Here is a 16,706-nt window from a genome sequence, read left to right as displayed (position 1 = left end):
ACTACGAACAGGGAAGGCCCTAATAGTGATCCCTTTGGTACCCCTGCCAATACCGATGTATTATCAGATGTATATCTATTTATAATTGCTCCCTCTTTTGTTTGTTGTTATCATTATTTGAGAGAGCTTTTCTTTTTTCTTTTCTTTTCGGTGTTGTTGTTGTTGTTGTTGTTTTGGTTTGAGTTATTGTTTGGTGGGGTGGGTTCTTTTGCGTGGTTGAGTTGGGGTTTGTTTTGCTTGGGATTTTTTGCGGGTGTTTTGTGTGTTTTGTTTTGTTTTGTTTTGTTTTTGTTTTTGTTTTTTGCTCTTTTTTATTGTTGTGGTGTTGTTTTTCTATCTATTTTTTTTTTGTGTGTCATGTCATGTCATAGGGTTTTACGTGCACATTCAGAACAAGCTGTTGTAGCGCACGCCTGTCGTGGGCACAAGAGCCGGCCTTGGCCAGCTCCTCCGTCCACGACAGGAAAGGTGGGGGGAGGGGAGAGGAGGGACCGCCTGCACTGGCAGGTGCAAGGGAGCACCAGCAGCCCGATTAAATCGGTAGCAGGCGGGTTGGGGTGGTGGTGGTGCTATGAAATTTGAATGGAGCAGTTAAATGCCAAAGAGAAAAGGGTGCGCAATTTTCATCGAGGGAATTTGGCACAATTTTGAACGGTCGGTCGAAAGGTAAATGGCCGAGCTAATTTTGTGTGTATGGGGGTTCCTACGTATACGATTTTGTGACAGTCTATTTCCTTTTACAACCGTCGTTCATTATTTAACACAAATGGGGGCGGGACGTAGCCCAGTGGTAAAGCAATCGGTTGATGCGCGGTTGGTCTAGAATCGATCCTCGTCGGTGGGCCCATTGGACTATTTCTCGTTCCAGCCAGTGCACCACGACTGGTATATCAAAGGCCGTGGTATGTGCTATCCTGTCTGTGGGATGGTGCATATAAAATATCATTTGCTGCTAATCGAAGAGTAGCCTATGAAGTGGCGACAGCGGGTTTCTCAATATCTGTGTGGTCCTTAACCATATGTCCGACGCCATATAACCGTAAATGAAACGTGTTGAATACGTCGTTAAATAAAACATTTCTTTCCTTCCTATTTAACACAACTAGTCCAAACTAGTAAACCCTTATATCATCTTGAATACGGAAAGCCGCATAACTGGTAGACACTCGTTCAGTGACAGTCAGCCATCTTCACTGAAGCATGTACAGGACTTTACGTTTATTTATTGTTTCATTTATTTATTTATGATTATGATTATGATTATTATTATTATTATTATTATTATTATTTTAATGTAAATAATCATATTAATACATTTACCTTTGTTTGACACCCAATAGCCGATCAGGGATCATCATGTAGTGTGCACTGCCAAATTAGCCAATTGCTAAAAACATTTTATACAAAATGGCTACAACATTGAGGCTTTAGCTGATAAAGTTTTCCTTAAATTAGCCATTTGTGTACATATGTGAAAATGGCTCAAACAAAAGCATTTTCAATTAATTCATTCATTCATTCATTTCATTCATTTCAAGCATAGAGAAGCTATTTTTAACATAACTTACTGGCCTCGGTGGTGTCGTGGTTAAGCCATCGGACATAACGCTGGTAGGTACAGGGTTCGCAGCCCTGTACCGTCTCCCATCCAGAGCGAGTTTTAACGACTCAATGGGCAGATGTAAGACCACTATACCCTCTTCTATCTCACTAACAACTAACAACTAACCCATTGTCCTGGACAGACAGCCCAGATAGCTGAGGTATGTGCCCAGGACAGCGTTCTTGAACCTTAATTGGATATAAGCACGGAAATATATATAGATATATTTTAATAAAATAACATTAAAAACATAACTTATTATATTAACTACGTGACAACTAGTTTCCTTTGAGGCAGTCCCTGTACACAAGGGTTCATTATGAATGGATAAGAGGCGTTGTATGGTTAATGTGTGTGATGTTTTGTTGACATGGCAACTAAAACTCTTGCACTAGCGACAGTGACGGCGTTTGCTTCCGCTAGTGTAACCAAAAAAGCCGAGTTGGTTTTTGATTAGCGGATTATAAATAAAGCGCCAACTTTCTCGAGCTCCATTTAATCAGTGTTTGTTAATCCCATCGCTACGGTGCCAAACCTTCGGCAAATGCTTGCAAATATGCGTAATATGTTCCTATGTGTACTCTAACAAGCGGGTATACCGCTAGCCTTGTAAATGGATAAAAATGCATGTCGGTGTACATAATGAAAAGGTCAAACGTTTCCCTTTGCATTTCGTATCATGCAATCTGTATTTTAATGAGGCGCCGACTCAGTTTAATTTGTGTTCTCTGATTTCATTCATATATATATACACACACACACACACACACACACACACACACACACACACAGTCACATATATTTGAAATCAGAGCACACAAATTAAACATATATATTTATATATTTAATATAAAAAATACCCCTCCTTAATCTTTATTGAATATAAACGCGAAAAAAAAGTATAAACGAAACAAAACAAGCATACAAAATAAATACATGTTTATACAATATGCACAGTATAATGGTAGGGATTAATTTTTACATAATCTGGCAACTGAAAATTACACAATACACATACAAATATGCAATCTAAAACGTGATTAAATCGAATTATTTCTTCAATTACTTGCCAGAATTACATATTGTCTAAGATTACTGAGCTCTTTAATGTGTTCAGTACTTGTAAGTTGGATTAGTTTACAACACTAAGTCGTCTGTAATGATACGCTTTTATAAAGTTTCAAGTTTGTTTTCTTTAATGTGTTCAGTACTTATAAGTTGGATTAGTTTAAAACACTAAGTCGTCTGTAATGATACGCTTTAATAAAGTTTCAAGTTGGTTTTCTTTAATGTGTTCAGTACTTATAAGTTGGATTAGTTTAAAACACTAAGTCGTCTGTAATGATACGCTTTAATAAAGTTTCAAGTTTGTTTTCTTTAATGTGTTCAGTACTTATAAGTTGGATTAGTTTAAAACACTAAGTCGTCTGTAATGATACGCTTTAATAAAGTTTCAAGTTGGTTTTCTTTAATGTGTTCAGTACTTATAAGTTGGATTAGTTTAAAACACTAAGTCGTCTGTAATGATACGCTTTAATAAAGTTTCAAGTTGGTTTTCTTTAATGTGTTCAGTACTTATAAGTTGGATTAGTTTAAAACACTAAGTCGTCTGTAATGATACGCTTTAATAAAGTTTCAAGTTGGTTTTCTTTAATGTGTTCAGTACTTATAAGTTGGATTAGTTTAAAACACTAAGTCGTCTGTAATGATACGCTTTAATAAAGTTTCAAGTTGGTTTTCTTTAATGTGTTCAGTACTTATAAGTTGGATTAGTTTAAAACACTAAGTCGTCTGTAATGATACGCTTTAATAAAGTTTCAAGTTGGTTTTCTTTAATGTGTTCAGTACTTATAAGTTGGATTAGTTTAAAACACTAAGTCGTCTGTAATGATACGCTTTAATAAAGTTTCAAGTTTGTTTTCTTTAATGTGTTCAGTACTTATAAGTTGGATTAGTTTAAAACACTAAGTCGTCTGTAATGATACGCTTTAATAAAGTTTCAAGTTTGTTTTCTTTAATGTGTTCAGTACTTATAAGTTGGATTAGTTTAAAACACTAAGTCGTCTGTAATGATACGCTTTAATAAAGTTTCAAGTTGGTTTTCTTTAATGTGTTCAGTACTTATAAGTTGGATTAGTTTAAAACACTAAGTCGTCTGTAATGATACGCTTTAATAAAGTTTCAAGTTGGTTTTCTTTAATGTGTTCAGTACTTATAAGTTGGATTAGTTTAAAACACTAAGTCGTCTGTAATGATACGCTTTAATAAAGTTTCAAGTTTGTTTTCTTTAATGTGTTCAGTACTTATAAGTTGGATTAGTTTAAAACACTAAGTCGTCTGTAATGATACGCTTTAATAAAGTTTCAAGTTGGTTTTCTTTAATGTGTTCAGTACTTATAAGTTGGATTAGTTTAAAACACTAAGTCGTCTGTAATGATACGCTTTAATAAAGTTTCAAGTTTGTTTTCTTTAATGTGTTCAGTACTTATAAGTTGGATTAGTTTAAAACACTAAGTCGTCTGTAATGATACGCTTTAATAAAGTTTCAAGTTGGTTTTCTTTAATGTGTTCAGTACTTATAAGTTGGATTAGTTTAAAACACTAAGTCGTCTGTAATGATACGCTTTAATAAAGTTTCAAGTTGGTTTTCTTTAATGTGTTCAGTACTTATAAGTTGGATTAGTTTAAAACACTAAGTCGTCTGTAATGATACGCTTTAATAAAGTTTCAAGTTGGTTTTCTTTAATGTGTTCAGTACTTATAAGTTGGATTAGTTTAAAACACTAAGTCGTCTGTAATGATACGCTTTAATAAAGTTTCAAGTTGGTTTTCTTTAATGTGTTCAGTACTTATAAGTTGGATTAGTTTAAAACACTAAGTCGTCTGTAATGATACGCTTTAATAAAGTTTCAAGTTGGTTTTCTTTAATGTGTTCAGTACTTATAAGTTGGATTAGTTTAAAACACTAAGTCGTCTGTAATGATACGCTTTAATAAAGTTTCAAGTTTGTTTTCTTTAATGTGTTCAGTACTTATAAGTTGGATTAGTTTAAAACACTAAGTCGTCTGTAATGATACGCTTTAATAAAGTTTCAAGTTTGTTTTCTTTAATGTGTTCAGTACTTATAAGTTGGATTAGTTTAAAACACTAAGTCGTCTGTAATGATACGCTTTAATAAAGTTTCAAGTTTGTTTTCTTTAATGTGTTCAGTACTTATAAGTTGGATTAGTTTAAAACACTAAGTCGTCTGTAATGATACGCTTTAATAAAGTTTCAAGTTGGTTTTCTTTAATGTGTTCAGTACTTATAAGTTGGATTAGTTTAAAACACTAAGTCGTCTGTAATGATACGCTTTAATAAAGTTTCAAGTTGGTTTTCTTTAATGTGTTCAGTACTTATAAGTTGGATTAGTTTAAAACACTAAGTCGTCTGTAATGATACGCTTTAATAAAGTTTCAAGTTGGTTTTCTTTAATGTGTTCAGTACTTATAAGTTGGATTAGTTTAAAACACTAAGTCGTCTGTAATGATACGCTTTAATAAAGTTTCAAGTTGGTTTTCTTTAATGTGTTCAGTACTTATAAGTTGGATTAGTTTAAAACACTAAGTCGTCTGTAATGATACGCTTTAATAAAGTTTCAAGTTGGTTTTCTTTAATGTGTTCAGTACTTATAAGTTGGATTAGTTTAAAACACTAAGTCGTCTGTAATGATACGCTTTAATAAAGTTTCAAGTTGGTTTTCTTTAATGTGTTCAGTACTTATAAGTTGGATTAGTTTAAAACACTAAGTCGTCTGTAATGATACGCTTTAATAAAGTTTCAAGTTGGTTTTCTTTAATGTGTTCAGTACTTATAAGTTGGATTAGTTTAAAACACTAAGTCGTCTGTAATGATACGCTTTAATAAAGTTTCAAGTTGTTTTCTTTAATGTGTTCAGTACTTATAAGTTGGATTAGTTTAAAACACTAAGTCGTCTGTAATGATACGCTTTAATAAAGTTTCAAGTTGGTTTTCTTTAATGTGTTCAGTACTTATAAGTTGGATTAGTTTAAAACACTAAGTCGTCTGTAATGATACGCTTTTATAAAGTTTCAAGTTGGTTTTCTTTAATGTGTTCAGTACTTATAAGTTGGATTAGTTTAAAACACTAAGTCGTCTGTAATGATACGCTTTAATAAAGTTTCAAGTTTGTTTTCTTTAATGTGTTCAGTACTTATAAGTTGGATTAGTTTAAAACACTAAGTCGTCTGTAATGATACGCTTTAATAAAGTTTCAAGTTTGTTTTCTTTAATGTGTTCAGTACTTATAAGTTGGATTAGTTTAAAACACTAAGTCGTCTGTAATGATACGCTTTAATAAAGTTTCAAGTTTGTTTTCTTTAATGATACCACAGGAGCACATTGATTTATTAATGCTCGTCTATTGGATGTCAAACATTTGGTAATTCTGACATAGTCTTAGAGAGGAAACCCGCTACATTTTCCTAATAGGAGCAAAGGATATTTTTATATGCACCATCCCACAGACAGGATAGCACATACCACTGGCTGGAAGGAGAAATAGCCTAATGTGCCCCGATGTGGGTAGTTCTCAGACCGACCGCGCAGCAGACGAACGTTTTACCACTGGCCTGGGCTACGTGTTTTTCTTAGATCACTATATCGCTGACATTGCAGTATAAAATATAATTCATCTTCTATTTCATTGGAATTACAAACTATACATAGTCTTAATGTTTTTTCAACATCTTTATATCTACCAAATTCTATATTTAAATTATGAGCACACATGTTATTCTAATCAAAGAATGATTCGATAGCCGAGAGCGTACCGTGGCAAGTCTCCAAGGTGCGGGCGATTCGGTGACACAGGTTCGAATCCCAGCAGCGGCATGAGACAATTTGAGAGACCAAAACGAATTTACCTATCTCCTGCGCCGGTGCTTTAATATCTCTGTATGTAATAGTCAAACTTGACATACATACAATATATATATCTATATTCATGCATCTATACATTGACTACGTACGTCCTAACAACTGCGTGAGACAGTTTGTGAGGTCAGAAAGGATTTAATTACCCCCTGTTCCAGTGCGTTAATATCTATGTATGTAACAGTCAACCTCGACATACATACACTATATAGATATTCATACATCAATACATACTAGCCCGTGCCATGTTTGCCCACTGTTTCAAGCACGTAAGCGGAATCAACCGCGTGACTTACACGGCTAGCAAGCTTGTAGGCCCCATAGTCGGCTGAAGAGTATGTTTTTTGTAACAATGACTCGATAGCCGAGCGTGTATCGTAGCAAAGCTGTGAGTTGCGGACGATTTGGTGCCACAGGTTCGAGTCCCCGCAACTGTATGAACTAATTTATGAGAACATTAATTATCCCCTGCGCCAGCGCGTCAATATCTCACGGAAAAAAATTCCTGTGCATCATTAAAATTTCAGCAGGACTTATATTTTTAAAATTTAAAAATATTGTGATTTACATAGATGTACTATTTATCTGTTAATAGTACGGTGATCCTCTTCTGCCTTCTGAACCTGAAGTACTGTCTACACAATGTTTGGTGCGCCGTCGATGATGATGTAACAGAACAACGTACTGATGTACGGTCATTTTCATACTTTGTTATCACCTAATTAGTTGCGTTCAGTTCTTCCACTGACTGGCCTTAACTTAGAGATGCATTAGGATGTTAAACGTACCATTTCCAAATGATTCCATATGTGCACCCGATTTGCTGACGTGGCGTCACGTGTCGACTCCCTAAACATGGATGATCCCTAGTACCTCTAAACTCCATACAATAGTTTTAAAGTCCAATGATAAGAAAAATGACGTCAAACAGGAGCACGTGACCAAGAATGCTAGTAATTCAACGTGTGATCACAAAGTATGAATAGTTCGTGCAATTGACAGGACACCGCTGGAATATCGACGGGAGTGATTACACGTTCAGTTACTGAATTTTTTATAACCAGATTTCAAGTAAATTATATTCTATATGCAATCATTTGGTGCACAGGAACCTTTTTCCGCGAGTATATATATGTGTAATAGTCAAACTTGACATACATACAATATATAGATATTCATATATAGCCAGTGCCAGGTGTGCCTACTGTTTCATGCACGTAAGCAGAATCGACCGCATAGCTTATGGGTTAAAGAGCATTCTTTCTTACGAATGACTCGGTAGTCCAAAACGTATCTGGCAAGTACGCAAGTTGCGGACGATTCGGTGCCACAGATTCGAGTCCCAGCAATGGCATGAGACAATTTGTGAGGCCAGAAAGGATTTAATTATCACACGCGCTAGTGTGTTAATCTATATGTATATAATAGTCAAACACGACATACATACAATATATTATAAATATTCATACATCAATACATACAGACATGCATACATACATATATACATACATACGTACGTACAATATATAGATATTCACACATCAGTACATACATATATACATACATATATACATCCATCCATCCAACCATTCATCCAAACATTCATCCATCCGTCCGTCCGTCCGTCCGTCCGTCCATCCAACCATCCATCCATCCAAACATCCATCCATCCACCCACCCACCCACACATCCACCCATCCATCCACCCACCCACCTATCCACCCACCCACCCACACATCCACCCATCCATCCACCCACCCACCTATCCATCCACCCATCCATCCATCCATCCATGCATGCATGCATGCAGCCAGACAACCATCCATCCAAACATCCATCCATCCATCCATCCAGCCATCCAGCCATCCACCCACCTATCCACCCATCCATCCAACCATCCACCCATCCATCCAATCATCCAACCATCCACCCATCCATCCACCCATCCAACCATCCATCCATGCATGCATGCATGCAGTCAGACAGATATTAACACAGACAGACAGACAAACGGGACCGGCCTCGGTGGCGTCGTGGCAGGCCATCGGTCTACAGACTGGTAGGTACTGGGTTCGGATCCCAGTCGAGGCATGGGATTTTTAATCCAGATACCGACTCCAAACCCTGAGTGAGTGCTCCGCAAGGCTCAATGAGTAGGTGTAAACCACTTGCACCGACCAGTGATCCATAACTGGTTCAACAAAGGCCATGGTTTGTGCTATTCTGCCTGTGGGAAGCGCAAATAAAAGATCCCTTGCTGCCTGTCGTAAAAAAGAGTAGCCTATGTGGCGACAGCGGGTTTCCTCTAAAAACAGTGTCAGAATGACCATATGTTTGACGTCCAATAGCCGATGATAAGATTAAAAATCAATGTGCTCTAGTGGCGTCGTTAAATAAAACAAACTTTACTTTACTTTACAGACAAACGGACACATTGTAAGGTCTCACGTCAGTAATAAAACACAGTGGGTGATCATTAAAGACAATACAATCTCAAATATTACTCAGCTACTTCATGCACAGTTATGAGAGACTACATACAAATGATCAACATAGATAAAACATTATTATAACAACAACATATTCTAACAGGATGTACTAGACTATTCAATAAACGCCTTACTTTGTTTTAACTCAGATACTAGACATGTGAAGAGGGCGGATCCAGGAAATAATACGCGGGGTGGGGGACTAACGGGAAAAGGACACATAGACTGGAACTCATTAATAGATCTAGAGCATCCCAATAGAAACAAATTAAAAGAGGTTAAAACGGGGGCACTTGAATATTTTTAGAGTCTCTGTCCTCCCATACCCACCCCACCCACTCCCCCGAATCCCGAATTTTTATGTTAAAAAGTTATTGAGTCACAGCGTTCATTCTTAAATAATGGGTGGGGGGGGGGGGGGGGGGCGTAGCCCAGCGGTAAAACGCTCAACTGATGCGCTGTCGGTCTAAGATCGATTCCCGTCGGTGGGCCCATGAGTCTATTTCTCGTTCCAACCAGTGCACCATGTCTGGTATATCAAAAGCCTTGGTATTTGCTATCCTGTCTGTGGGATGGTGCATATAAAAGAAAAATGTAGCGGGTTTCCTTTCTAATACTATATGTCAAAATTACCAAATGTTTAACCTCTATTAGCCGACGATTAATAAATCAATGTGCTCTAGTGGTGTGGTTAAAGAAAACAAACTTCAGTTTTAAATTCATATATTCTTTTAAAAAGTAGAAATTCATACACTCTTTTAAAAAGTAGAAATTCATATACTCTTTTAAAAAGTAGAAATTTACAATTGCCAAAATTGTAAGGTATATTAACTGTGGGGAATGGTTATATGATAATAGTGAATTAAATGGGCAAACATTACAACCGGTAGTTAGTTATTACAGTAGGTTTTATGACCACCAAAGATCTTGAAGGACGATTGAGGTCAGAAGTGAAATTTGAAAATTGACGGGGTTTTTTTTATCAGTGAATCGCAAATTCAAACAATAAAAATGACTAAAAACAAAACAATAACAACTGTATGATCAACAGAATGAAAAAGATTGACAGAAATAATGTTCCACAGTGATTAATAAACCTTTCTGGAAATTGTCAAAATCGAGAGTGACGTCCCACGCACGTGTACGGGGAAACTGCGTGATGCATGTGCAAACTATGAAATGTGTTTCGGTGTGTTGATGAACAGACCTGAACGTTATTTACTAGGATGTCTGTGGTCAAAACGTATAACATTAATATTTCAGGTTTCCCTACTTTTTTGAAGAGTATATACACGTAGAGACAGACATACAGGCAGACATACTGACAGAAATGTATATAGACAGACATTTATACAAACAGACAATCGTACAAACTGTTAAGTTTTAACCTCGGTCATAGCCTAGGGCCTAAAACCATGCAGTAAATACAATAAAATATCAAATATGAAATCTCAAATCTATGAAAAGATATTCGAACAGGATTTAATCAAATATCCATTGAACGCCTTTTCTTAGAACTCAAATATATAAAAAGATATTCAAACAGGATGTAATAACCTATCCATTGAACGCCTTTCTTAGAACTCAAATATATGAAAAATATTCGAACAGGATGTAATACACTATCAATTGAACGCCTTTCTTAGAACTCAAATATATGAAAAAATATTCGAACAGGATGTAATAAACTATCAATTGAACACCTTTTCTTAGAACTCAGCTTCTAGGAATGTCATTATCACCGTGGGTAACCCATGTCCAGGTCAAAAAAACAACAAAAAAACCCACAAACACACACACAAAAAAAAACCAACAGTTTCACGCCAGACTACCTTTTTCTTCACGCACAGCGAAGTTTAGAAAACCCTGCCTTTAAATTGTGGTACGTTTTTCGATTTATTTCTGAATTATTATATCAATTATTGATGTCAACGATTTTGTGGTAATCTTTTATTTGCATCTTATTAACCCATTGTCTAATTTCAATCCACATAATCATGCTTAGATGTTGTGGACAGTAGCGTAGAGGGGACAATCAAACTTTGTTTTAAAACTATTAAAGTTTTTAAAATCATACATATATACATACATACATATATATATCAGTGGCGTAGGAAGGTGCCAAAAAGTGTGTGTGTGTGGGGGGGGGGGGGATTTTTATATTTACACACTATTATAAAGCAAATATAAAGCAAAATTAGCCTTGCCTCCCCCCCCCGCGTTTGCTACACCAGTGTGTGTGTGTGTGTGTGTGTGTGTGTGTGTGTGTGTGTGTGTGTGTGTGTATACTAGTATATGAAATGGGGTAATCGTAATCGATTGTAATCTATTACATGTTTTCATGTAATCGCAATCGTAATCGATTACATTGTTTGAGAATGTCATGTAATCGCAATCGTAATCGATTACATTGCTAATGTAATCGTAATCAGCGATTACTTTCATGATTACTCATAATTATTTACTAAACTTGGATGTGTTTAGCATCAGCTCCAGTAACAGTGCCTATAGTTAGAAGCAGTACTGGTCAGTCAGTAGAACTGATCTCCCATTGTCTACTACTTTCATAGTAGAACTATTATTTGCCTTGAGAAACAGGGGATCATAACGTCTGGATTATCAAATGAATGTTACCCAGGGGATGAAGACATACATTCACATAATGGTATCTATCGTGTTTACGTTTACTATAAAACCACTTGAATGAATACAGTGTTCTAGCTATGCCCCAGTTTTGTGTCCTAATTCATTGCCGTAAAAAATGAATATATATATATATATATATATATATATATATATATATATATATATATATATATATATATATATATATATATATATTTGTTTTTATAATAAAACACTTGCGTTCCTCTGAATGCATATACAACATTATCACGGGTCTGAATTCAACTAAGAAACGCTTGACAATATCTCGTTTTGTCACAGGTGTGAAAGTTCACCAATGGTACCATGGCATACTTTCTTTTCTTTTGTTAGTAGTTACGACTGCAGACGGGCAGCCAGCTAGTCGTATCAAGCTTGATTCCATGGGCAGTCATCCTCACCCTGTCGCAGACACAGCCACAAATAACGTAACTAATTAAGCAAACACTCAGTTGAAAGTAGTCTATCACGATAAACCTTGGTTTATTTTCCTTTAAAATAGCTTAAAATATTAATACGTCTGATAAAAATTCCCGAAAGCTGATTTTAATAAATGTTCTACGAAACGCGGCGCTTCTAATGATACCAAAATAAACACACCCAGACCACGATACATGTCATTTTCACCGATACAATTGGATCCTTATAATATGGCACAAAGCAAGCATGACTGCAAATCGATTCATTAATAATAGTCATTTTTAGAATGTCAACAATTAAATGCAATGAGTAACTTGTGCACATGTATATGTATGCAGATATCAATATAATTATTTATTTACTTGTTTGTTCTTTTCTTTCGTTCTTTATTTCTTCATTTATAGATTTAAAAAAAAAAAAGTAATTTATTTTAATTTGTGGATGGTATTAAATGGTATACATTCTACAAACAATAAAAAAAACAAGTAATAGTGATCAGACCGTTTGCAATTACTAATTATGGCTTATTTCAATAATATAACAACATATATATGTTATGCATTGATACAATAATTATACCTATGTTTATGGGTACCTTTTCGTCAATAATCCAAATTTAAGAATAATAAATCTGATTTTGGAAACTGATTCCCTCCCTGCAGTATACACATGTTTATAAATGTTTAAAATAATTTAATAAATAATCCAAAATGATCCATTAAGTCTTTTAATGAATGAAATCGGTATGGTTGTAAAATAAAGTGCATAACTTCATGGTGGTAACATCATTTCATTATTTGTGTAGATTTGTGGAAATGTAATCATGATTGTAATCATGATTGCTAGACAATGTATTCGCAATCGTAATCGATTACTTTTGTCAAGTAATCGTCCCATCTCTGATTTTATATATATATATATATATATATATATATATATGTATGTATGTGTGTGTGTGTGTGTGTGTGTGTGTGTGTGTGTGTGTGTTTATATATATATATATATATATATATATATATACACACACACATACACACACACACACACACACACACACACATATGTAGATATATACATAGTGTGGGTTGCAACCCACCCCACCCCCACCCCCAAACATTGGTTGCCCCTTCCAATATAAAATCCTGGTTGTGGAGTAAGTATTAGAAAAATAATAAGGTCTTGTTTAATTGGTGTCATTGTGTTCCTATCGACGTCTGTGTTTTGGATAAAGGTACACGTTGGGCTTCTTCGTATACGCTTATTTTAAAGACAGACGAATCAACTCGAAGATGATGAAACTACAGATTTGTATAGTGCCAGATGTATCAAACTGTTTATTTGTTTGTTTTTCAACCCTAGTTTGATCATGGGGATTTTTGTTAATCAATAGCTTTCAAAGTAGTATGCTCTTGCTTTGTCCCCAAATAAAACAGAATACGAGAACTGTGCCGGTCGAGAGCTAGACGGACATTTTACAGAGCAATCATAACCGTCCAAATGTACGTCTAGCTCTCGAACGGCGGAGTACTCGGGTTGGATATGGCTGTAAGTCACCATAGTAAACGTCTACGGTCCGTTTAACATTATGACATCTATTGGACCTACGAATCAGCGGTAAACATCATAATATATATACTACTCAAAAGAATTTAAGGGTCAAAAATTTATAACCAAATAAGTTTCAGAGTGTATTAGATTGATGATGTAAACTACACCAAAAATGTAATTTATTGTTCCATATTTACAAAAAAACAACAAATAAACGTCACTGTATACAAGAAAGTCACATGACATGCTGTCAAAGTTGAAGGTTGTCAAACATGGATTTTACACATTAGAACATTCGTTTAATAGTGTGTGAATCCACCTCTGGCGCGAATACACTCGACACATCGTTGCCTCATGCTGTTGATCAGACGTCTGAAGAACTCTTGGGGAATGGCCTGCCACTCTGCCATAAGAAGTTGACCCAGATCATGAAGGTTGGCCGAACTCTCCTGCCTAATTCGTCCCAGGCGTGCTCTATTGGGGCCAAGTCAGGCGAATATGCTGGCCAATCCATCCTGGCGATACCTTGTTGTCTGAGAAAGTCCGTTACCACCATGGCGCGGTGGGGTCTGGCATTGTCATCCTGCAGAACTGCCCCGCCGCCAATCTGCTGAAGGCCTGGGAGAACCAACGGCCGGATAATCTCATTCAGATAGCGGATTCCATTCAGATTGCCATCCACCACATAGAAGGGTGTCCTGTGGTGGATAGAGATGCCGCCCCACACCATGACGCTGCCACCACCGAACCGGTGACGTTGTCTAACGTTAACGTCAGCGAAGCGCTCCCCAGGACGTCTGTAGACACGAACCCGACCGTCGTTGAACTGGAGACTAAACCTGGACTCATCAGTGAACATCACTCGACCCCACTGAACACGTTGCCACCGCAGATGAAGTGTGCACCAGTGACGTCTGGCCGTTCTGTGACGTGGTAGGAGTGGTGGTCGAACAGCCTGGCGACGGCAGCGTAGATTATTGGTTCTCAGACGATTGCGTATGGTTTGATCAGACACTCGAGTTCCAGTCGCAGTCCGCAGATTGTCACGTAATCGGCGTGCAGTGGTTGTGCGTTGACGTAGAGCCATATTGGTGATGTAGTGGTCCTCTCTATTTGTAGTGCTTCGGGGTCTTCCCGAACGTGGACGATTTCGAACAGAATTCATTGCTTGGTACCGTTGCCACAGTCGGCCAACGACACTCTGACTGACACCAAGTCTCAGAGCAACATTTCTTTGCGTATTGCCATCCTGAAGCCAAGCAATAGCCCTTCCTCGATCTTCGATAGTCAGTTGACGTCGTACCATTGTCGAATTTGGAGTGTGCACCGTACATGAACGCAAGCTCCAATTATACAGAAATTCAGCATTGGGAACATGGAATACACATGCAAAGCGTGCAAATGAAGCGCTTTGTGAAAAAGCAAGTTATGGGCACTTAGCAGACCTTTCGCTTTCGCCCTAATTTACGAGCAAATGTAAGCATGTTTTCACCATTAGAACTAGTCGACAGTGTCAATGACAGTGGATTTTAATTCATTTATGGGTTGCTTAGACCCACTTTCGTCAAAATGGAACAATACCATGTGTGACATTTTGGTCTAGCTAATATAATTGACATTCAAAAAATAATGTCGAAAATATCGTCTGACCCTTAAATTCTTTTGAGTAGTATATTTTATTTTTGTTCCAAACCTGTCTATAATGGCCATACGTGGGACCTAAACGTTTATCTTGACGAACTAGATAGCAAGTGAACATCAAGAATTAATTGTATTTTTGATAATGGTTGTTTTCTCTACATGTCTAGTTGTATACCAACTTAATTTTATAAGCAATAATCATTTTATTGTACAGAAACGACATTTTTGTATTATTATTATTATTATTGTTATTGTTATTATTACTATTATTATTACTGTTATTGTTATTGTTATTATTACTATAATTATAATTATAATTATAATTATAATTATTATGATTGATTGATTGATTGATTGATTTTTATTTATTATTATTATTTGTTTTGTTTTTTTGTTGTGGTTTTTTTTTGGAGGGGGGGGGTTGGGGAGGGGGGCGTGGTGAATAAAACTATTACTTGATACTGTTTTAATTTTGTAGAAACAGAAAGTGCCTCTGGTTTCGGCTAACGCTGTTAGTAATGAAACAAACAAATGAGTCAAACTTATCACCAGTTGTATTACAGGGTTCAGAGATAGGGTTTGAGGGCTCGAAACTCCTCCCTACTCATCGGACGAGACGTAGCCCAGTGGTAGCCTACAGCGCTCGCTCGATACGCGGTCGGTGTGGGATCGATCCCCATCGGCGGGCCCGTTGAGCTATTTCTCGTTCCAGCCAGTGCACCACGACTGGCATATCAAAGGCCGTGGTATGTACTACCCTTCTGTCGGATGGGGCATATAAAAGATCCCTTGCTGCTAATCGATATCCGTGTTGTCCTTAACCATACATGTCTGACGCCATATAACCCTAAATACAATGTGTTGAGTGCGTCGTTAAATAAAACATTTCTTTCTTCCCTACTCAAGCACATTTTCTTTTTTCTAAATATTTTTGGGACGGGAAAGGGGAGGGGCATGACTCGACCCCTATAAACTTCGGTCACCACAGTTTAGATCCCGTCCCCCCCCCCCCCCCCTGCTAAAATTGGTTGATTGCAAACATATTTTATTGTACAAAGAACAAAAGAATTGGGCACAAGTTTGACAACTTACGAGGCCCTCTTCTATATTCATACAATACACATGGCGACCTATATTACATAGCTGTAAATATAAACTACATGTATACATTCAATGATAGCCATTGTAAGGAAATGTATTGTATACAAAAGAATGTAAAGGAAAGAAAAACAAATATGATACAAAAGATTACACAAATAGTACATCACGTGCAGCTAAATTCGCTATCACATTTACAAATAATCCTTTTGGTAATTTAAATAATATTTATTAATTAAAACGATGAGGGGTTTTTATATATATTTGAACATAAGTAAATATTTCTTTATTATTGGCATCGCTTAATG

Source organism: Gigantopelta aegis, chromosome 8, assembly GCF_016097555.1.
Source record: "Gigantopelta aegis isolate Gae_Host chromosome 8, Gae_host_genome, whole genome shotgun sequence".
Taxonomy (NCBI): domain Eukaryota; kingdom Metazoa; phylum Mollusca; class Gastropoda; order Neomphalida; family Peltospiridae; genus Gigantopelta; species Gigantopelta aegis.
This window is presented reverse-complemented; position numbering follows the sequence as displayed.